General features: G+C 42.2%; 1 non-coding gene and 1 pseudogene across 1 annotated transcript; both read left to right on the forward strand.

Moving 5' to 3' along the window:
* The window catches only part of LOC116590218, a 45,380-nt pseudogene extending 27,205 nt beyond the window's left edge, over positions 1-18,175 (forward strand).
* On the forward strand, positions 15,111-15,245 carry LOC116592094. Its single transcript, XR_004286294.1, has one exon. It is a non-coding gene; the product is annotated as a U4 spliceosomal RNA (small nuclear RNA).
* Positions 18,176-24,081: the final 5,906 nt, after the last annotated feature.

Genomic DNA, 24,081 nt, shown 5'->3' on the forward strand with positions numbered 1-24,081 from the left:
GGATGGAGCTAGAGTGTATTATGCTAAGTGAAAAAGAGAAAGACAAATACCATATATGTGGAATTAAGAAAGAAAACAGATGAACATGTGGAAGGGGGAAAAGAAAAAAAAGGAGAAAAGGAAACAAGTCATACGAGACCCTTAAGCACAGAGAACAAACTGAGAACTGATGGAGGGATGTGTGTTGGGGATGAGCTAGATGGTTGACAGGAAGTAAATAGGACACTTGTGATGAGCCCTGAGTGTTGTATATAGGGGATGAATCACCAAATTCTATTCCAGGTACCAATATTGCTCTGTATGTTAACTACCTAAATTTTAAATTAATAATAATAATAATAAAATGAAAAATATGAATACAGAAGCTTAGTTTTACAAGGTGAAAAGAGTTCTGGGACATGAGTGGTGGTGATGGCTATGAAGCAATTTAGATGCAGTTAATACCACTAAAAATACTCACTTAAAAATGCTTGGGACCACATGGTTGGCTCAATCATTTAAGCATCTACCTTCAGTTCAGTTCATGATCCTGGGGTCCTGCGATCGAGCCCTGGGTCAGGCTCCCTGTCCAGTGCAAAGTCTGCTTCGCTTCCTCCCTCTTCCCCTGCTCATGCTCTCTCTCTCTCTCTCAAGTAAATAAATAAAATCTTAAAAAGCTTGAGATGGTAAATATTATTTGTATTTTATCACCATCAAAAAATTTAAAAGGTATATATGTTTTTAAACATTTTAAGCTTCTAGTTTCAACACATTAAATATTTTAAACATATATAAATAATATCACATATTGTTATATACAATCTTATACATAATATAAATAAAAATATATATTTAGAAATAAGTGTATCTAGCTTTGTATCAAGCAGCCCTGTTCCCTGAGATGGTTCCTTATGCCTCATGCCATTTTACTAGCTTCACTGGTTTGGGGTCCATTGGCCACAGCTCCCCTCCCTCAGTGTAGAAAATCTACCCCCCACGCTGCAAGGCCAGCCTGAAATGGCAAGTCTGAACTGTTTTCACAGTGATGATAATTGATATGACCAGGAGCTCGAACAGTCTGGTCCTGTCGTGGGGCTCTGCTGAGCTGTGGGTCACTATATGGCCAACGAGGGGGACTTTTTTCCCCTCACGCTGTGACCGTGTTCATTACTGGGCCCTCCCTTCTGCTGCCATTTGGAAAAATGACATGTGGCCTTGGCTTTGTTGCCACACGTTAAGTCTCATCTCACAATGGGCACTTGGTCAGGCGCTATCCTGGGCATTTGAAAGTGACATTGCCATTTTGTATAAGCTGAGACCCATGAATCATGTTCAGCCAAAGGTAAAAATTTACATTTCAATGATCAGCAAGTTTTAGTACATATAAGAAAGTGGCTAGAGATGTTCAGCCCGCATACACAGGTTTTGTTAATGAATCTGGCAGAAGGGGCTGCATTCCTAGGCTAAGTATTAGAACAAAAGGGACCTGTTTTCCTATGTAATGAATTGCTGAGAAATTATTCAAAATGTGACTTAAAAAGCCACTTGCCAGAGAGCTCAATTCTCTGAGTCATGAATTAGATAATGGGCTTTTATGAACCCACAGAGGGAAACCCTCTGAGGATTTATGTGGGTGAGGAGAGAATGTCTGTCGAGAGCTGCCACCTTCTCCCAAATGCCCCTGCCCAAGACAGAAGCTCAGAGATCTTGCCCGCAAATGTCAAGGCCAACTGTACCAGCAGCAAGAGTGGGATCAGCCATGCTCGCCCTGAGCCCTTGCCTCGGCTTGCAGCCACAGCAGATCTCAGCAGACTGTAGCAGGCCCCCCGTGCTGGCCCCACCAGCAGGGCAGAACGAATGGTCCGGAGCACCGGGAAGGCTGCCTCCCCAGCACCATCCCCTTCCCACGTATGCGGTCCCTGCCCCCAACCCCAGCCCTAATTCAGATGATAAGACCTGAGCCTCCCATGAGACTAAGGCTCTAGCTCTTAAGTACGTATGGAGGGGTGTTTGAAGATGAGCCCACAGAGCCACAGTCTGGTCACACAACAGGGACACAGTCCCCTTCAAAAGAAGAGCTCTGAGAGTGAAGGAGGCAGTGACCAGTGAAGAGGGTCTCGGACCAACAGTAGAGCTCCACGATGTCTTCTCATCAAGTCTTCCCTAAAGTCGAGGACACTTGGGAGGACACAGCGCTATACAAACATTCTCTTCGTTTTTTTTCCCTTCACCTAAATGTTCTCTGGTACAAGGGATACAAACTCTGTTTCTATCCCCCCAGGGAACCTTGCCTTGCTTAACTTTGATTATGTCTTAGGAGAGCCTCCTGTTTTGACCTGAGTAGAGCAGATTTGACTCTGCCTTGTGCCCGCTACCCGCTCTGACTGTGTGTGCCCTTGGACCACCAGCTTGGAGGTCTGGCCTGGCTCCTGATAATCACTTGGGCATGAGAACAACCTGGGTGTGACATCTGTCAGCCCAATGATGGCCAAGATAATCTGGCAACACCTACCCTTTCTGATTCCCAGGAGGTTCCAAAACTGATTTTGCCGTCTCATATAAGATGAGTGGTCACAGAAGCCACAAAGGGTTTCCTCTATAACCTAAGTTTACATGCCTTTTGAGAGGGAAATAAACACATAAGGGGCAAGAGGGTTTTCCTTAGATCAGAGCCAGAAAGATACAGTGGGTGAGAATGTCCTCAATTAGTATATCAGACCACCCAGCATACAAATTTAAAAAAGAACAAAACCCCTTCTAGATAGTACTAGGCCTGGAAATGTCATTATTCTGGGGGTGAAAAGCCCCATGTTTCTAATTCCAAAAGCTCTCTTATCTCTCCAAGAACTCCAAAGTTCAATAAAATGTAGACCTCACATCACTCCTGGGAGCTAGAAAGGCAGATGGCTATTAATAAGAGTTTTTGTGGCTCCTGGAGGTGTAGGCAGGAGCTGGTTGGCTGGTTTGGTTAGAACACTGCAGTGAGCCAACCAGGCTCACACAATCAGATGGCCCCAGCCTGCATTCTTCCCATGTGTAGCCGCACTTGTGGTATGGTACTTGTTTGGTGGATGGTCTCACTGAGAGATGAATGTCTGTTTGTCATTCCTCTTTTTTTTTTTTTTTAAGATTTATTTATTTACTTTAGAGAGAGAGAGCATAGTAGGGAGGGGCAGACGGAAGGGGAGTGAGAGTCTTAAGCAGAGTTCATGCTGAGTAAAGAGCCCGACTAAAGGCTTGATCCCAGGATCCTGAGATCGCCACTTGAGCCAAAACCAAGAGTCAGACGCTTAACCCAATTGCACCAGCCAGGCGTCCCGTGTCATTCCTCCTTTAATTCAGTAAGTCTGTACTGAATCCAATGCCTAGCACTATAGTAGGTGCTTCAAGATACAAAAGATTAAGAGCAAGTTTATAAACTAGTTGAGAATTGCCTCAAATTTATCTTTATCCTCCTCATTGGAAGGCTCTGGCAGCTAACTTTAACCAGTAAACTCAGCGCCAGGTTTCTCAACTATTGTAATTCAAGTCCCAAGGTAGATGCACTTCCACACCCTCCAGTCATTGTAATCTGAGGAGCAGCTGACAGTTGCATGTCCCAGATCAAAGCCATGTCCACCCCACCCCCCACAACCAGCTCTGTCTCCATAATTGTGCTATTATTGCATCTGTTTCTTGATGTATACCTGAGGTTCCCTGCTGGGGGTAAAAGGTTTTGTTATTGTTGTTGCTGCTGTTTTGTTGGTGCAATGTTAAACCACTTGTCCGAGTCCGAGTCCACCTAGCTTTTGCCAGTACCTATTCTTGTGGGAAGAACACCCATCTCTCAGTAACCACTATTGCTCTGTGGAGCCCTGTCCCACACCTGAGACTCGGACGTGGTCATCTCTTGATCTGCATACTGTTGGTTGTCTTATGCAGCTTACCACATCCGGAGCACATGGCTATTGATGCCATTTGGTCAAGGCTAAGGGCACCGTTTCCATTTGGATGACTGGCCAACGATCCTTCTTGATCCATCCTTGCTTCTGCCATGTTCTGGCCTCTTTTGTCTGCCTGGCTCCCATTGAAGTCCCTGTTTGAACTGGAGCTGAAACTCCAGAGAGAGGAAAACCTGCGATACACAAACTATTGGGTGGTAGAGTTTCTATGCTCGTTGTCAGTACCATTCCTTTCACATCGTGGTAGCATCCAGGCTCATGATCTCTCAAAGCACTTCCTAAATCCACGCAGTTTTACTCTCTACCTTGTTATCCCCAAATCATTTAAACCTAACTCTTCTGTATTGGGTTTAAGCAAAGAATTATGAAGTCCCCATTGCTGCACAGCCTCAGTCCTCTCAATCATCCCTCTGTAGGTTGAAAAGCACAAAGTCTGGAAAAGACATTAGAAGGCGAGAAAACCGTATAAAAAATAAGTATTAGGGGCAACTGGGTGGCTCAGATGTTTAAGCGTCTACCTTCAGTTCAGGTCATGATGCCAGGGTCCTGGGATCGAATCCCACATTGGGTTCCCTGCTCAACGGGGAGGCTGCTTCTGCCTCTCTTCCTGACCCTTCCCCCAATTGTGCTCTCTCTCTCAAATTAATAAATAAAACCTTTTTAAAAAAGTAAGTATTTAGCTTTACCACAGGTTAGTGGTAGAATAGAATCAGCTGTAAAATATAGTACGATGAGAAGTCTGAGACCTGAACAGCATCCAAAGATGTTGAAAGTAACACATTATTTGTCCTTATTTTCAGGGTTGTTGTATTGCCATGTAGTAATATCTGATACATTTCCTTTCGAAGTATGTTCTTTCCTGGTGATAAAATCCATCCTTTTTCTTTCTCATTCTTCTCTTGTGCTTTGCTCATGCAGTACCCCTGGCTAAAAGACATTGCTAATCAGAACACTTTGTCCTCTAGCTATGGATTTATGCACAGGGGAGCACATGTCTTAAGCCAGAAAAATTAGAGGCAGCCCATTTTGAGATCATAATGCTAACATGAAAGACTGTGGGAACCTTTAACTGCCGGGAGCTGTTTTGTCTACCATACAGAGAAATCTTGCCACCGCAGAGGAGAGCAGGCCTTAAAATGTCAAGAAAGAGATTTCTGATGACCGCTTGACCCAAGCCATGTCGGAAGCCAGCAAACCTATGTCCCATGGACTATTTGGTGGCATGAACAAAGAAAGGATTCTTCTGTTAAGTTAGCTTGAATGAAATTTCTCTCATTTTAAATCAAAACATTCCTGACAAGTATCCACCTTATTTGTAGGATGATGAGGCTAGAATCTGGACACAGAGGACATTATGGGGAAGCAAGGGATGGGTTCTGTGTATCCAGCAACTAGAGAACACATTTGCAGTAAGTAACACAGAAGGCATTTCACAGCAACTAATGGGGTCTAGCTTTAAAAGTATTTCTTCTTTTTCATCGGGAATTTGATATTTGAAAATAAAAGATCTGTTATACTGTAGAGGTCCAGATAGTTATGACATATAAACCAGAGTTTTCAAACAGGCTAGCCAAAGTCATTGGAAACTGCTGCATGATCAAGCAAACTTGAGGGAAACCCAACAGCCTTTCAAGCATGGAACTAGAGTGGAATGAATCAAATGACAAATCTCTCTGCCCTTCCACTTTGTCATGAAAATACTAAGTGCTAAACCTTAATCATGAAAATGGGCGTGTCATGATGCGTAATTTATATTAGGGATGGACTACTTTTCAGGCACCATGAATTGATTCCCTAGAACAGAAAAAGCTAAAGTAACGTGGTTTGAACATGTCTATCTCAAGTGAAAGACGTCTGAAAGCAAAGAGGCCAGACCTTCTCTGGGGGTTCTCCTAAGTCATCAGAGACCCAGGCACCTCCCAGCTCTCTGCTTGCCCTTCCTCATGCTCTGAGATGGCTTCTCAATCTCCAGCCATCATATCCTTGCCACAGGCAGCTACATGGATATATGGACAAGGAACATACCTGTCCTTTAAAGAGACTGCTCAGAAGTCCCATGGACCTCCCTGGCCAAAACTCAGTCACATGGTCTCTCTTCTTTCAATTGGGTGGCAATATGCCTAGCTAAAGATCAGGGATTCTATTACTTAGGAAAGGGGGAGAGTGGATCTGGGGAGAGGAGGGGGTGCAACAGAGTGGGGTGGGAATTCAGGGAGCTTACATCTTTCAAGACTCACAGATGGCCTGTGCTGCTTAAACTTGGTATGTCTGAAAGGAAGCTATTGAATTGTTCGTGATGAAGGATATTTGGGCTCTTAACTTTTTGGAGAACCTTTGTGTCCCAGCTTTCTCCACTTTGCCTTTTATAAAAATCACGTCCCCAAAATGCACACACAAATACTAGATGTTTCCATTACTCATGGATTTTTATTTATTGCGTGAGCTAGGTTACTCATATGTCTGCAGACGATAGGTTTAAGTCAAGATTTTAATGATAAACATTAAATAGGAGTATATTATTTTTTCTCTTACTATGCATATTTTCTAGTTCTTCCCTCTCTGCCCCACCCCCCAAAAGACTTCAAAGATTCTTCATTTGGTTTAAACATTTGGATGATGGCAGGAAAAGGACTAATACCATTTGGAAGAGGTAGACATAAAATTTTTTCTCAGCTGTTCATTGTTTATCAACCACGGCCATCACCTCTTTACCTCTCTCCAGCCTTCGAAAATCTACAAGGCACTCTGCAGGGAAAAAAGTCTCTTCGTGGAACTGTGTGTGAATCCTGGTAGGGGACTGTTTGCCTGGCTGCTGATTGGTGAGAGGATCAAAGCATTTATGTGGAGACCTCCAGTCAAGACATCATGATAGGTTTTTGTATGTTAATCATACCATAGTAATGTGGCTTTAAAAAAATCCAAAGGAATCTAAACAACATGGTAGTCTGATACTCAACATTATCCGCTTAAACAAATACATGGATGTGTTATGTATAAAAAAAATTCTAATATCTCAAATGTATAACAAAGATAAATACAAGAATGAGAAAAATACATAAGCCCAGTTTCAAAAATTGGTAATTTTTTCAGTGCCCCCACCCAAAATTTACCTTAATGTGGTGTTTTTGTTTAAAAGCCTTATACTTAGGGATGCCTGGGTGGCTCAGTGAGTTAAGCGGCTGCTTTCAGCTCAGATCATGAGTTCAGGGTCCTGAAATCAAGTCCCTCCTGGGGCGGGGGAGGAACCTGCTTCTCCCTCTGCCTCCTGCTCCCCCTGCTTGTGCGTTCTTTCTCCCTCTGACAGATAAATAAAATTTAAAAAAAATAGATAAAATAAAAATCTTATATTTATTACTCCATTATACTTTGTAACCAAAAGTTGCATATACATAGAAATTTAACTTTTTAAATTCCCTGTGACCCAGGCCATAAATGACAAAACAGCTTCTGGATTGGTTATAAATTTTAGCAATATCAAGTTAGTATGAAATAACAAGCATCTGTTACAAAGTTTGGTAATCAAATTAAAAAGTAAAATTTTATTGGAAATTTATCTCAATATGGATAAGGATTTAAAAATTTTTCATTTCATTCATGTATCAGTGGATAGATATATTTATTGCTAAAATAGGTGAGTTTTCCGCATCACTTCCATTGCCATTACTGCTCTTGCCACTGGGAGCTGAGGAATAATATTAGCATGATACAGCCATTATCCACACAGCCTGTGGAGTGAGTCTACTCGAGTTTGCATCTCAACTCTGTGACTTACTGCTCTGTGAACTTGGATGAATAGTCAACCTCTCTGGGATTCCTTTTTAATCAATAAATTAGCTGTCATAGTAAAGCCTACCTTACAGGGTTGTTGTGAGTATGGATTGAGTGTGTGTAAAGTGCATAAACCCATCCCCGACATTTAACAAATATCTGAAAATATTTAAGCAAAATGCTAAGTAAAAAGATGAAATAGAAAGTTTTGCTATAGCGTAGTTCCAAATTGCGTTCGTTCCTCTGAGCTATTTGAAAAAAAAAAAAAATGACGTGATCTGTTTTCCAAAATTATTTCTGATAGTATATCCAGTGACAATTCCTCCTTCATTTATGTAAATGGAAAGAATTAGAAATTACCTGACTTGAGGAAGGAGTTGTTAGTCAGTCATCTGACTCATTTACCTTTTCAGTGTCTGCACTAATGTCTCTAAAGTTCATTTGCTTGGTGACCCCAAGGTTTTTATTCCCCTGGGCATCAAAGTAGAGCTCTACATGGAAAATTAAAAGGGCCTCTTTTTCTTTCAGCAGCAAAGGCAGACTATGAAATGAATTATCTGTCTGAAGGCAAGATCCCGAGATGGGTCTCAGATAGGGGCACCCGGAAACTCAGTGGTCTTCTCGTTGGTAGTGTGTTGGGGATGTCCTGGGACTTCTAGCAGCTACGGCCCTGTTGGAGATCTCTGATAAGTTGCAGGCCCAGGAGTGATGGCAGCAGCCTGGGGTCCAGTTTCTTCTACCCCCAGGGAAGCAATAGGACTCACCTAGTTTCTCAGTGGCCTGGAGAGTTTAGGTGCTAACATTTAGCCTACAGTTTGGAGTAGGAGGAGCCAAAATGAGAAGCCAGTTTTTGCAGAACCGGTATGATAAGTGTACAAAGGGATCCAGAAGCAGGAATTGCTGAGACTTACCCCCTCAGCAGATCCAGTCAAAGGCCCTCAATGCTTTCTCATGAGGGGATTTTTTTCTCATGCTCTTCCTCTTAGCTGTAGGAAACTAGCTTTTGCTTGCTAGCAGAAATGCTGCTTGCTCTAGGCTTGGGGGCTCTGCAAACATCTTGACTCACAGGCTGGAGCAGCCTGGCAGTAGGTAAATGTGGGAACTTGGGGAGAAGGGTCAGGTGGGCCCGACATTGGATGGTGCCCTCTCAGTGAGGCACCTTGTGAGGCACTTGGGTTTCCACTGTTAGCACCCACAAAGGCACCAAGACCGGAAGAAAAATCCTGACTGTGGCTGAGGATTCTTTAGCCTAAACTGAGGGTTGGGTTCACATCAGAGACATGACTTTCCCTCCTTTACCTATAATATAAATTATGAATCTCCCCTATGTATTGCTTGGAAATAGGATTTGTACTATTTTCCTTGACGTGATTTTTACCCCTACAAGTGAATGCAGTGCAATAGCCAGTGATTTTTTAAATTACCAGTTACTAAAAAATATTCCACATCACAGCTGGCTAGGAAATGCTCCTGTGCTTTCCTGAGGTGTGGGTGGGTGTGGTGGCGTGCATGCACACTCAGCCTGGGCAGTGAGGGCCCAGCAACACGCCACCAGCCACACCACATGTTGGCGGTATATCTCGTGATCCGAGCTGCTCGTGGGTTATTATTCCATTTTGCTGTCCTCTTTTTTGGGAAGGGGGGGGCTCTGGGATGGAAGAAGTACGTGGAGAACCAAGACATTTGTTGAAATTCCATGTGGTTGTGAGAAGCTTTGCGAAGTCCTAGATGCTTTATACAATTTAATAAAGGCATTCTGTATGCAACTGCCAGGGTGTAGAGAACCAGTAGACCCCTCCCATAGAAAGAAAACATGGGAAATGATAAAAGGAAAAAAAAAGTTGGGCTTCAAAAGACCCTTGGAGATTATTTATAGAAACAGCCTCAGACAATGAGAACTGACAAAATTATTTTCCAGTGTTAGATAGTCTGGTATCACTGAGGGAACTTTCCATCTGATTAAAAATAATTATTGCTGGCATTAAATCCAGTTGGAATCACCCCGCACGATTTATCTTCTATGTCATGCTGCTACCATATGCCCGACATTGTGGAGCAGAAACATTCTCTTTCATTCTGATAAATAGTACTTTGTAAATATTTAGAGACGGAAGCACTGGATCGCTGAGCCGTTCTGACAGGGAACATGTGCAAACGAGCCGGTTACTCATGTTCCTGACAGAGACTCCGTTTGAGGGGTAGGGCCCTGAAGCATTGCTGGAGCCAGGTATGCCTTTCCCGGGAGTCTTGTTCACAAATGACGGCTACTGGAGCCGCGTGGTGGGGCTCTTCGGCGTGAGCTATGCTTTCCAACAGTGCACACAACACTTCGGAGTAAGACATCTTGCTGTCTGGCTGGTGCCGTATCCGTTGATAAACAGCCCTAGTTATTAAACTGGCTTTTTCTGGATCACTTGATTCAAGGAAGAAATCATACTTAGTGTGACCTTATTTGGAGAAAGGGACCTTACAGAGGTGATCAGATGAAAATGAGGTCGGTAGGGTGGGTCCCTAATCCACCCCAGTCCTTACAAAAGGGGGAAATTTGGACACAGAGACAAACATAGAGGGAAGACAATGTGAAGATACATAGAAGACTGTCACCTGCGAGCCCAGAAGAAAGGCCTAGAACAGGTTTTCCCCTCACAGCCCTTGCCCAACCCAGCCAATGTCTTGATGTGGGATTTCTGGTCTCCTAAACTGTGAGGTAATGAATTTCTGTTGCTGGAGCCACACAGTCTGTGGTTCTTTGTTACAGCAGCCTTAGCAAATGCATACAGAAAGAAACCATGCCCAGTGCTCTTTGGGGTGGGGGGAGGGTTCTATTTGGGGAATTTGAGTTCCCTAAAAGAGAGGGACTTCTACTTTACTCTCCAGATAGGAGCTGTTTGGAGAAATCCCTGTTCCTCTCTCCCCTCCTGTGAGAAGGAGTAGCTCATGGGATCACCGACATTGGGATGCAGGTCCCTAACTGTGGGCCCAGCATATGGCACCTTGCTCTCTCGGGGACCGTCACGCCTCCAAACTGCACCTCCTCTCCATCTACTCTGCTTCCTTGCAGCAAACCGTCCAAGCCTAGCTGCGCACTCCCAGTGGTTGGGTGACTCCCTTCCTCCCCGGCTTTACTTGGGCTCCATTTGAATGGAAAGCATCAGAAGTTCATCAGTCTCAGGCCCAAGCTGTCTCTCTGTCTTGCATCTGCAGCGACAATGCTGGTGGTCTGACATCTGTTGTCTTCGTCCCTTGTGAGGATACTCTGTTGTCCAGGACTGTAGCACCTGGGATAGACTCCTTAGAGTTTACTTGATATAATGTTAGTTTGTGGGGGTCCTTGACTCTTGTAAGGAGTAGAATTGGACCACAATACTCAACCTCATAGTTTGTGTATGGGTGTGCCTTCCTCAGAATTGGAACTGTTAGAAAAACATAAATAGTAGTGATTTCAGCATTTAGTTACCATTGGATTTGAGTTGGAAATTTCTGTTCATGCCATTTATGAACATCTGACACGTGCCCCAAAGTGAGGAAACTTGCCAGATCAGCATTTCTCTGTAATTGTTGATGCTTCAATTAGCCTATAGAAAATCATTCTCTAACTATGTCTAGACCATTTCCAATGCACTTTTTAAAAAAGGAATATCTCGGGGAGCCTGGGTGGCTCAGTGGGTTAAGCCTCTGCCTTCGGCTCAGGTCATAATCTCAGAGTCCTGGGATCAAGCCCCTCATCAGGCTCTCTGCTCAGTGGGGAGCCTGCTTTCCCTCTCTCTCTGCCTGCTTCTCTGCCTACTTGTGATCTCTCTCTCTGTGTCAAATAAATAAATAAAATCTTAAAAAAAAAAAAAAGGAATATCTCATCTGCCCCATTCTTCCCCCATTCTGAAATCTGTAGCTTTAAATTTAGCATCTATCAGGAGCAAGGATGAATATCTTACGACATATGTCTTACCTTACATTGTTAAAAATCATTTATCCATCTTGAATACATCTCCCCAGATATTAACCGTGTGTTATTTATCTGGGTGAAAGAGGTTTGTCTACTCAGCAAAGTCAGGATCTAGTAGCTTTCTGATACAGAAAATGAATTGTGCAGAAAATAATGTCAGTTGTCATTAGAAACAAAGAGCAAGAGGAAGAAAAAGAAGGAAAATGTTGGACAAAGGAGCAAATTCACTGTTGTTCAAGTGCCCAGAAAAGATGCTATAAGGAGTTAGAGAGCCTCCTTTTCTTGTCCTGGAATGGATGGACCAGAGCCCAGCCATGCAGTCAGATGGGGGTGGGGTGCGGTGGGAAGAAGGAGTGTGGGGAGAGGAAGAAGGAGATAAGGAGTGGATGCTAGCAAAGTGTGGAGACACAGAGATAAAGAAGTAGAGGAAAGTATGTGTCTGCATATATCTTCTCCTGATTAAATGTACACGGTTAAATTAAATACCAGGGCTTTTCTAAAGACTCACCAATTCCTATAGTTAAATACTAGACAATGGTATTTTAAAATAGCATTTATGTAGAATATAGGTCCATAGTTCTTTATTCTTCTTTAAATAAGAACCACTTTACATAGAAGAATTCAGGTTTTGCAAGTGATGCAAGCAGATGGTCCAGGTTGACATGTCTCTAATGGAAACAGATGGTTTGGAAAAGAGCAGATTCAGCATTTTTCATTAACTGGTGAGGAGGAAAAGGTGTTTAACTCTGAGTAGCAAAAACAGTACGTGCCCAAGGACTACAGTCCACCATTGTTACTAAAGGATGAATGTGTAATTCATTTCCTATCCATGGGATGCATTTTCTGGTTTTGACTATGGTGGACTATGACAGGGGCAGAGGAATACTGGAGGAACCCATGTTCACCCTGACTTCCAAGGAATATGGCATGGCAAGAAGTGGAAATGGATTGTCCCATCCATGACACTCCAGAGTACAGCTCAAGGGGGGGAGGTGTTGATGTGTAATGATAATGATAAATTAAACATGCAGCTCCAGCTTAAATGAGTCTAATGACAAGTGTTGGAGACTCTTCAGAAATAGATATGGACAGTTCTTGCTTAGAGCTTGGGTGCCATCCCAAAGATATGGTTAATAACCTGTGGCTTTCGTGCTTTTTGGAGAAGTGCCAAAGTATCCTGTCTCCAAGGAATGGTGTGTCTCATCTTCATGTTTTTGTACACACCATCAGAATGTCGCCCACTGCCTGCTTTGACTTTCTCAATTTTATGTGATCTTCAAGGATTTTATAAAATCTCATCTTTTCCCATGAAATTTCTTGGCTTGCCCAGGCAGTGATGATTTTAATGTAATCCCATAAAGCTTAGTATATATATTGTCTATAGCTGGTATGAATTTTGCTTCACTACCATGCTGGGTTGATCAAAAAAATCCTAGTAATGAGTTCATCCCAAACATTAAATTAGATGACTTGGAAGTCCACTGGCCAGGATGACAAAAAAATCAGTCTCAGTTCTTACTGGGATTTGCCACCCCACCCCATTACTCAAAGGCCCCATGGGTCTTACAGAATCTAGCATAGTCTGCCTTTTGTCCTTATTTGGGACTTCTGAAATGTTCCTTGTTCCACTCAGTTCTGCCTTCCACACCACTTGGGGCATGCAGGCCTCTGAAAAGGCTGGGAGATCTAGAATACAGGGCAGAACCTTCCCTTAAAAACAGAACTCTACCATTCTCCTCTTAGTTTTATCCACCTCCACACGATGCTAAAAAGGTTAAGCCTTGAAAACCCTGGGATTTACAAACTTCAATCCATTCTACTCTCAAGGAATCCTGTACCCTGGCTCCCTGTCTCATTTCCACCTCTACCCCTCCAAATATTTCCTAGTAATCTCTGCCCCACCCCCTGGCAAAGCCCATGTACCTGTGTTTCAGTGAGCCTTTAGAAATACATCTTGAGGAGGGGGTTTGGGGGGCAGGGTTGCTGATACCTGTCATTTCTCTTTTACTTACTCACCCAATTATGCTCTCATTTGGCATTCACCATATAGGGCTTTGTAGTTACTACTTGTTGACCTTTTTCAAGTCAGTGTCTCACCTACGCAACTAGATTATAAATTTCTGCCTACACTGACCATACATCAGAAGTCTTTATAATCCGTACAGTGCCAGGGATATAATGGTTTATTTTTATTAATAGATGAAGAAACACAGTTGGTGGGGTGTTTTTTGTTTTTGTTTTCCTATCTATTTTCTCTTTGCTGAATCTGGTAGGTTTTCTTGTAGGACCTTTTGAAAGGTGAAAGAAATTCACTATAACCACTAAACGTGATTTATATTTTAGGACCTTGTTCAAATACCATCCCTTCAATGTAGCCTTCCCTGAATTCTCTAAATAAGAGTAATTATTTTTTCTCTAAGTTTATAAAATATTTTAACCCATTCTCTCCTTTTCTTGGTCTAGATTTCTGGATATTGAGAAAATTGTGAATGGGGTGGCTCAGGGCTCCGATTCTGGAACCAAATCACTTGGGTCTAAAATCTAGGTATGTTGCTTCCTAGGTTTGTGACTTTGGACAGGTTTTCTCATTTGGAAAACAATGATAATAACAGTAGCAATCTCCTGTTAAGTATTAGGTGAGTTTATATACAGAAACCACTTGGGACAGAGTGAGTATTCGGTATGCCTTGGCCATTAATATATGCTGATTTGGCTCACAGTGGTTCAGCATTAATTTAGAAATCTCTAATCATAGTAGTAATGTGATAATAACATGGAGTGAATGGAAGGAAAAGAGATATATACTAATAAAAATGGATTTTTAAAAGAAATCACTGATTGAACATACACAGTAATCAAAACTAACTGATAAAATGTTTCCTCAATGAGCACCTTTGATGATCTGCTTCAAAGAGGGAAATTATCTGTAGTTAGCATATCTGTTTTTACAAAGAGTGCTTCTAAAGTGTCTGAGTGTTGAAAACAATTTGCTCTGCCCAGCACTCGCGAAAGACTTAACAGCTTTATGTAATCATGGATGCTAGATACATGTACATTTCACGAACCAAATCAAGGTGTGGTTCTACATCGAAAAAAAGAAGTTACCATATTATTTTAAATGAGCCAAGTTAGGTAATGTCTGATGGATGACAAACACTAATTTGTCTCAACTCAATGAGGCTTTCCCGGTTGGTGATCGTTTATCTAAGGATACCAAATACAAATGACCTGGAATGCTTTTAGGAACTGAATCAGACCCAGTTTTTCTAAAGATGATAGAGATGTAGCTTAGATTGAGGCTCTTTGGGGAAAAGGTAAAATAAAATAAAAGGCTGAGATGGAGATTTGTTTGAAGGAGGTTTATTGGGGGGTTCTCTGAGAAACTTCCTGGAAGGAAGTGAGGGGAGTTGAACTGGGGTGTGTGGGGGGGTGAATTTTGATGAAGTTGCCACAGAGATCTGTTTTGATCCCATAGGAGTAGCTTTGCGCAGTGGCAGTATCATAGCCAATGAGGTTTATCCGAGGCGCGATTATTGCTAATTGATCCCATAGGAGCTCTGGAGCTAAGGGTGGCCCTTCATAATTATCCAAAATTGAGGCAAGGGTCTAGGCTTCTGTATGACCAACAAAAGCACACACACACACACACACACACACACTGACCAGCTTGGGAAAGGAAGGGACAGTTAACACTGTGCAGTGTAGCTCTTGTCAACTATTGGCAAATTGCAGAGGGTAACTTAACTGTGAGGCTTCATCAGCTACTCCAGAGAACTGAGGGAAGGAATGTCTAGATGCTAAAATCAGGATCTGGGTGTAACACCATAGCATCTAATACACCACACCAGTGAGACAACAAATCATATGAAGTGGTTTTAAAGTTTATGAAGGAGATGATGTACTGGCAGACCCTAATTTTAGTGCTGAACAAGTTATCCATGTCTTCCTTGCCCAGGGTTCTCATGTGGAAATTGGAGGTGCTCTATGAGAAGTGGCCCAGATGGATCTTAGAAGAAAAGAGTCAACTAAATCTGCCTTAGAACATTCATTGACAGCCCATTATCAAGGTTTATACTATTTTAATTAAACATGCTCCCAACACCTGGTGATTTTAGCCCTAGGACCAAAAGAACAGCTCATCCCTCCCTCGCCTATCGAATTTACTTTGATTCTTTGTGGCGCAAAAGTAGGAGTGGGGGGTGGGGAGGTCAGTCTGGCCATTATGTGGATGATGAAATTCATAGAATATTCTTCGTCACCATCAGATCTATACTGAAAATGAGGAAAACGGAAGGATTCTGCCTCTGTGCTGGGAACTTGTACACATCTTACTCTCTCATGGTGTCATAATACAGTGCATTTATTTTAAATTTGATTAAAACCCAGGAGTGAACAATGCATATTAGTTGATCCATGCATTTCAGCGAACAATAAATTTGCGTCCCTGGATTGATTTCTCTTTGCAAGCCAATAAAGTAAGTAGACCTTGCATTATTTATCACTGGTCATCCAATGTAATGTTTAAGTCAACAGAACCACTCTGCTTTCTATGTTTCCTCAGGGAGAGTAGCAGGCTTATTTAGGGGAGATCAGGATATAGCATCAGAGCTTTACTCTGAATCTTTCAAAACTCAGCAAAAGGGCCTCCAGAACTTTCTTTTTTCTTTCTTGAGCACACATGTGGATAAGGACAGACAGTTCATCTGTAGCCTTAGAAAGATGATAATAGACCAAAATGAAACCCAAGTATATTTTTACCCATCAGATGAGTCATTTTTCCTGTAAGGTTAATGATCATTAATGACTTTAATTAGGGAGTCAGCCAAAGTATTTATCTTGGAAAACGTGTATCCATGTGGTTTGCACTATTGGATTTTAGCTCTCTGCTGTGATGGCGCCCTTTCAAAACACCCTATTAATGTGAAATCTCATTGGTGCTGTCTGCTTAGGTTGTAGTACTGGGGGCATATTTTACAGCGACAGTGGCGAGGTTTAGCCTGGCATTTAACTAACTGTGGGGCTAGAATTATTGTTGTTCATCTGAGTTTCCAACTTGGAATTTGTAAGATAAATGAGCCAGTTGCATCTATTCTCTAGCAATTAACTGGTAATTGGGGCATTTAATCAGAATACTGACTTGAAGGACTTGAGCCTGATTAGATGCTGTTGGCATGAACAAAAGATCCAAATCCTAGTTTATCTCATTCATGTGCTATATTCACACCTTACGTCCAGATCAAACCCAGATCCAAATAAATGAATACTGATGAAAATGCTTTATGGAGGTGAAATAGATTTAGAAGCCAAGCTTCTTCAAAATACCTAGGTTAATAATATTCTTTCTAGGGCTGCCTAGGTGGCTCAGTGGGTTAAGCTTCAGCTCAGGTCATGATCTCAGAGTCCTGGGATCGAATCCCCACATTGGGCTCTCTGCTCAGCGGGGAACTTGCTTCCCCCACCCTCTCTCTACCTGCCTCTCTGTCTACTAGTGATCTCTCTCTCTCTGTCAAATAAATAAATAAAATCTTTTATAAAAAAAATAATAAGGTCCTCGAAACCAGGGTGGCTGCCTCACTTTCCACGTGGCTGGCCCTTTAGCCAGGGACCAGGACCCTGCGTGTTTTCTGTACCTCTGTGTCTCTGGCTACCTGCTCCACGATACCAAGCCCACATACAGCAGACAGAACACCCAGATATAAAAGACTGCTGAGAAGAAAGGCATTACCTTCCAGGTGGAGAAAATGACTGTTGACCAAGATTGGCCAAGTGTTTATCCTGTTGCAGCACCATTTAAACCCTCTGCAGTACCTCTTCCCATTCGAATGGGCTATCCAGTAAAAAGGGCAGTGCGCATGGCAAAGGAGGGAAATCTAGAACTACTAAAGATCCCCAATTTTCTGCATTTAACTCCTGAAGCAATTAAAAAGCACCGTAAAACTCTTAAGGATTTCTACACTGATTGGCCAGCTGCACTGGACAGTGATGAGAAATGTGAGAAGCATTTTCCCATTGAAATGGACACAACTGATTAAGTTTCAGTAGGACCATCTATTTGAAACCCCAAAGCATGAGTAGAAACCTTAAGGGTTAAACTTTCCAGTTTAAATTTAGATGATCATGCAAAGAAGAAACCCATTAAACTTGTGGGAGAGCGATACTGCAAGACTACAGATGTACTTACCATCAAAACAAACAGGTGCCCTTTAAAGAGACAGAATTATGATTATGCACTATATCTGCTAACAGTTTTATACCATGAGTCTTGGAAAACTGAAGAATGGGAGAAAGATAAGATTGAAGCAGACATGGAAGAGTACGTATGGAACAGTAGCTCCTCTGAAAAAAATATCCTGGAAACACTTCTCCAGATGAAAGCTGCTGAGAAAAATCTGCAAGTAAATAAAGAAGAGCTCCTTGCTACAAAAGAAGTTGAAGAGTACAAAAAGTCTGTTGTTAATCTTAAGAATGAAGGGGACAATGAAAATACCCTTTCTCAGTACAAAGAATCAGTGAAGAAACTATTAAATCTAATGTGATTTATTTAGAAAAAAATAATAAAAAATATTCTTTCTATAATTATTTGTTATTCATCTACTCGGTGCAAGAAATTCCTCCCAGGTATATAAACATGAATAATATGGCTGTTGAATTCAAGAAGACTTGGTTAGCCTAAGTTTCACTTGACTAAATCAAGATAAATAACTATCCCTCTGTGTCTTCTGTGAAAACCAGATAACCATCATACTGCATGGTCCCCACAGTGAAGACCAACAGACAAGCTTTTGTGGTATGTGCCAAAATTACCAAGATTAACATACGTATCGTTAAAGTCAGTAGTTCAAGTCTCACTGTATATTAGAATCACCGGAATATTGGGGCACCTGGGTGGTTCAGTCGGTTAAGTGTCTGACTCTTTGTTTCAGCTCAGGTCATGAACCATGTCTGGCTCCATGCTCAGTAGGGAGTCTGCTTGGGACTCTCTCTCTCCCTCTACCCCTCCCGACCTAAAATTTAAAAAATAAAAAAGAATCACCTGGAATGTTTTCAAAAACAAAGATTCTAGGGGCACCTGGGTGGCTCAGTGGGTTAAAGCCTCTGCCTTCGGCTCAGGTCATGATCCCAGGATGCTGGGATTGAGCCCCGCATTGGGCTTTCTGCTCAGCAGGGAGCCTGCTTCTCCCTCTCTCTCTGCCTGCCTCTCTGCCTACTTGTAATCTGTGTCTGTCAAATAAATAAATAAAATCTTAAAAACAAACAAACAAAACAAAGATTCCACACCCTGAACCTGTTAAATCAGAATATTGGGGTTTGGGACCTTTGCATCAATTTCTCAAGTAGCTTAGGTGATTTTTAATGTGCTAATTAATAACTGTTGACATAACAAAAAAATTTAATTTAACTTTCAGATTATGGACACATAGAGCAAGAAGATAGATGATCCTAAGAGTGTGGGGGGCCATAGGAGAAACAGGTGTGGATATGAAGGGGTGGAATGGATCCAGGCAACTATCCTCTGGCCCATCTGAGTCTAGCCTTGCAATTGCCTCTCCACTCATGAACGCATGACCTTACTTGTCAGCAGAGAACTGCAAGAGGATGGGCTCTGCTTTCTCTCTGCCTTCCAAAGCTCAGGCAAGTGTCATTTGAGGACTCTTCACCTTTGGAGAATAGGAAGAAACTATAAAAGGAGGGTGGAATGGGGTTGAGCTGAACAATGGAAGTACTGTCCATAGGCATCCCTCAGAGATGGAACTCATCCATTCTTTTGGTTTCAGCTGCTGTCTAAACGATGATGCCACTAAAATCAATATCTGTGGCTAAAACTGCTTCTCTGACATTCAAATTTATGTACCCAGATGCCTTGCAGACAGGCCCACCTGGGTATTCTATGTAACACAGGGTCAACATATCCCCAGATGAACTCATCTTGCTTGCTACTCTTATTCTTCTTCTCGTGCACCAATTCCCAGATGCTGGGAATGTCACCGTCATCCACCCAGGCACCTAGACTGGATTCTTTTTTTTTCTTAAATTAACATATAATGTATTATTTGTTTCAGGGGTACAGGTCTGTGAATCGCCAGGTTTACACACTTCACAGCACTCCCCATAGCACATACCCTCCCCGGTGTCCATAACCCAGCCACCCCATCCTTCCCAACCCCCTCTCTTCCAGCAATCCTCAGTTTGTTTCCTGAGATTAAGAGTCTCTTCATGGTTTATCTCCCTCTCTGGTTACATCTTGTTTCATTTTTCCCTCCCTTCCCCTATGATCCTCTATCTTGTTTCTTAAATTCCTCATATCAGTGAGTTCAAATGATAATTATCTTTCTCCGATTGACTTATTTCTCTTTGCATAATACCCGCTAGTTCCAACCATGTTGTTGCAAATGGCAAGGTTTGGGGGTTTTTTAATGACTGCATAATATACCTATACATATCACATCTTCTTTATGCATTCATCTGTTGATGGACATCTGGGTTCTTTCATAGTTTGGCTATTATGAACATTGCTGCTATAAACACTGGGGTGCATGTGCCCCTTTGGATCACTACATTTATATCTTTAGGGTAAATACCCAGTAGTGCATTTGCTGGGTCGTAGGGTAGCTGTATTTTCAACTTTTTGAGGAACTTCCATCCTGTTTTCCAGAGTGGCTGTACCGGCTTGCATTCCCACCAACAGTGTAGGAGGGTTCCCCTTTCTCCACATCCTCACCAACATCTGTCATTTCCTGACTGGTTAATTTTAGCCATTCTGACTGGTGTGAGGTGGTACCTCACTGTTGTTTTGATTTGGATTTCCCTGATGCCGAGTGATGTGGAGCACTTTTTCATGTGTGTGTTGGCCATTTGGATGTCTTCTTTGCAGAAATGTCTGTTCATGTCCTCTGCCCATTTCTTGATTGGATTATTTGTTCTTTGGAAGTTGAGTTCGATAACTGCTTTATAGATTTTGGATACTGGCCCTTTATCTGATACGTCGTTTTCAAATATCTTCTCCCATTCTGTCAGTTGTCTTTTGATTTTATTGACTGTTTCCTTTGCTGTGCAAAAGCTTTTTATCTTGATGAAGTCCTAATAGTTCATTTTTGACCTTGCTTCCTTTGCCTTTGGTGATGTTTCTAGGAAGAAGTTGCTGAGGCTGAGGTCAAAGAGGTTGCTGACCCAGGCTGTATTCTTAAACTCTGTGCTGAGCTCCCGCCTTTGCCTCCTCTCCCATATCTAGTCTCCTAGAACTGTCCGTCTTCTGAGCCTTTCTCATTCATCCTGTCCTCCCAGGCCTGTTACCACTGTTCTAGCTTAAACTGCCATCATTTTTGACCTGGATTTCTGCAACAACCTCCTAATGGGTTTCCCTAGTGCCGGTCTTCAACCCCTCAAATCTATATCCTCCATAATGTTGGCATGATTATGTCAAACACAGATATGCCACATCGGCTCCCTGATTGATGGTTCTTCATCATCTGTTGAAATAGCCTTAAAATGTGCCTGCCCATTAAAATTTATATAGAATATATTATAAGAGATATCTTGGGGCTCTTAAAGCTTTTAATGCCTGAACCCCACTTAAGACCAACTGGATCAGAATCTCTGGGGCTAGAGCTCAGGAATCAATATTTTTTTTAAAAGCCTCCTAAATTGGTTCTAATATGCACCTAGAACATGTTAGACCAAATTCTCTTCTGGCTATCTGTTGCTGCACAACAAAACTTTGTTGGCTTGAACAACCACCGTTTTGTTACATCTCACAATTTCATGGATTGCAAATCCAGAGAGAATTTACCTGGGAAGTCTCCTGCTTTACATCAACTGGGATCATTTGTTGGTATTTAAATGACAGATGGGCTGGTCTGGAGTTGCCCAAGGTGGTGTCCCTGAAATCAGAAAGGGTGAGCTCCATGGGCACATCAACCAGAGTGCCGACATATGGCTTTTCAGTCTGACAATCTTAGATGAGTTGGTCTTGTTACATGGGGGACTGCTTTCATGACCTGCTACCCAGAATATGGTCCACAGGCCAAGCAGTCCCGGCATCATCACCTGGAAGCTTGTTAGAGAACGAAGAATCTCTGCCCTGCCCCCCGACCCCAGTCCTTCTGAGTCAGAATCCCCTTCTTACCCATACTCACAGCGATTTGTGCACACTCTCATGTTTGAGAAGCACTGACCTGTAGGGCAAACTCTGATATCCTTAATGTATTTGAGGTCTTCTTTCATCTGACACTTGTCGTACTTGCAGTGTTAAAATTCTCCATTCTTTCCCGCACTTTCAGATGCAGGATCACCGAGTGACTTTCATCCCTCTGCACTTTATTTTCCATGTTTCTGCGTATTGCTCTCCCTGCCTGTAATATCTTTCCTCCTTCTTCCTTCCACCAGACGCTCAACACTCCTCCTTTCTGTTAAGCGCGGGTATCGCTTCCAGCAGGATGCCTTGCCTGACCCCCTCCTGCGTGTGACTTAAGGTGCGGTGCTTTCCACTGTGCAAGTGTAGCTCCTGGGTAGATCACTGTCACTGCACTTGTGATATTGGTGTTTAGATTTATACCAAATTTTTTGTTTCAGGTCAGCATTCTCCATGAGACTGTGAGCTCCTCATGGACCAGACTTATGCCGTAATAACATCTCTTTCCCACCACTTAATAAATAAGAATAATAGTTGCTCAGTTAATGGTTACTTAATGAAAAGTAGTATTTATGAGTATATAATTATGACTAAAACTGTTCTCAGCAAGTTGTTTGGGCAGAAGCACCCATGGAGCCTTTGAAACCTATCTTCCTGAGCAAGCCTCATTGCTAGAGATTCTGACTGAAGAGACTTGAGTGGAAGCCAGACATTAGTATGTGGAAGAAAGGTCATGGGTGATTCTGAGCCACAGTCAGGGTATCAAACTATGGTTCTGGATATTATGATGAACAAAAATATGTTTTCCTTGCTATTTTGTATTAATTAATCTCACTATTTAGTACTTTTGTCCAAATGAGTGAGTCCAAAAAAATTTCAAGACAGTTACAATGCCAAATTATAGGAGACTGTAATAATACTATGAATATATTTATAATTCAAGTAGCTCTAGGTTAGCAATCAGTGAGTACAGTTGTCATCTCATTAGAGCTGACCCCTAATATTTATCCCAGACATTGGATGTAAGGCAGAGTAATCCCTGAGACAAAGGAGTTAGCCCTATGATCCACCTGTTCCTTCTTTGAGGGTCTGTAGGGTTCTGGAGGGAGAATCCATGTCTCCCTGAGTTGAGGAGATAGAATTCAGAGTCTGGGGGGTGCCAAGGAAGTTAATGTCTGCAGGGAGAATCCCAGGGAGGAGAAAGTTCCAGAGAAAGAGAGCTCTGAAGATCTGAAGAGGGACCTCTCAAGCCTTCACCTGATTGCTGATTAACATGCAAGGAAAGGACCCAAGGCTGGAGAAAGAATCTCCAAAAAGGATGAGAACAAAACAGTTTTCAGGGCTCATGTGGTACTGGAGATAGTTTGGGGTTTTGCCAGCCAGAGTGGAAAAGCGTCATCATTCACATAACTCATCAAACCTTGGGTAGAGTCCTCTTAACAGTGTTGCCTCAATAGTCAGGAAAATTATCCCTAGACAAAAGACTGCTCGGAGCCTGCCCTAACAAAGCTTAAAAGCCAAGTCTTGAGAGGATCAGGCTGTTTCTCGTTAACTTAACTGTGTCCCAGAACAAGCTCAGAACTCGTTACAGGAATACCAAAATATTGGCACTCAATAAAGTAAAACTCACAATGTTTTAGGACCCAGTAAAAAATTACCAGGCATACAAAGGGCCACAAAAATATGACCCATAATGAGAAGAAAAATCAGTCAACCAAAACCAACCCAGAAATGACACAGATAATAGAAGCAGTAGGTAAGGACCTTAAAATAGTTATTTTAATTACATACAAATGTTAAGAATATAAAGATAGAGCCTGTTAAGTAGAGACATGGCAGATATTAAATAAAAAAGAAAGAAAAGAAAAGCACCCAAATAGAACTCCCAAAGATGAAAATATGATGTCTGGGATGAAAGCTACACAGAATGAGATTAACTGCGGGTATCTGGGGTAGCCTCATAATACGTGTTGAGTGCATGAAGGAGGAGTAACTGAAACATATATATATGTGTAGACAGTGACCAGAGTTTTTCCAAATTTGGTGCAAATTAAATCCTATAGTTTCAAGAAGCTCAATAAGCCTGAACACAAATATTTTTTTTTAAAAAATGAAGAAAATGGCACAGAGGACAACATAATCAAATTGCTTAAAATCAGTGATCATGCAAAAATCTTAAAAGCAGGTAGAGCAGGGGCACCTGGATGGAAGAGTCATTTAAGTGTCAGCTCTTGATTTCAGCTCAGGTTTTGATCTTAGGGGTGCTGAGATCAGCCCGTGTGGGGTGCAGAGCCTGCTTAAGTTTCTTCCCCTCCCTTTGC

Source organism: Mustela erminea, chromosome 5 (assembly GCF_009829155.1).
Source record: "Mustela erminea isolate mMusErm1 chromosome 5, mMusErm1.Pri, whole genome shotgun sequence".
Classification (NCBI taxonomy): domain Eukaryota; kingdom Metazoa; phylum Chordata; class Mammalia; order Carnivora; family Mustelidae; genus Mustela; species Mustela erminea.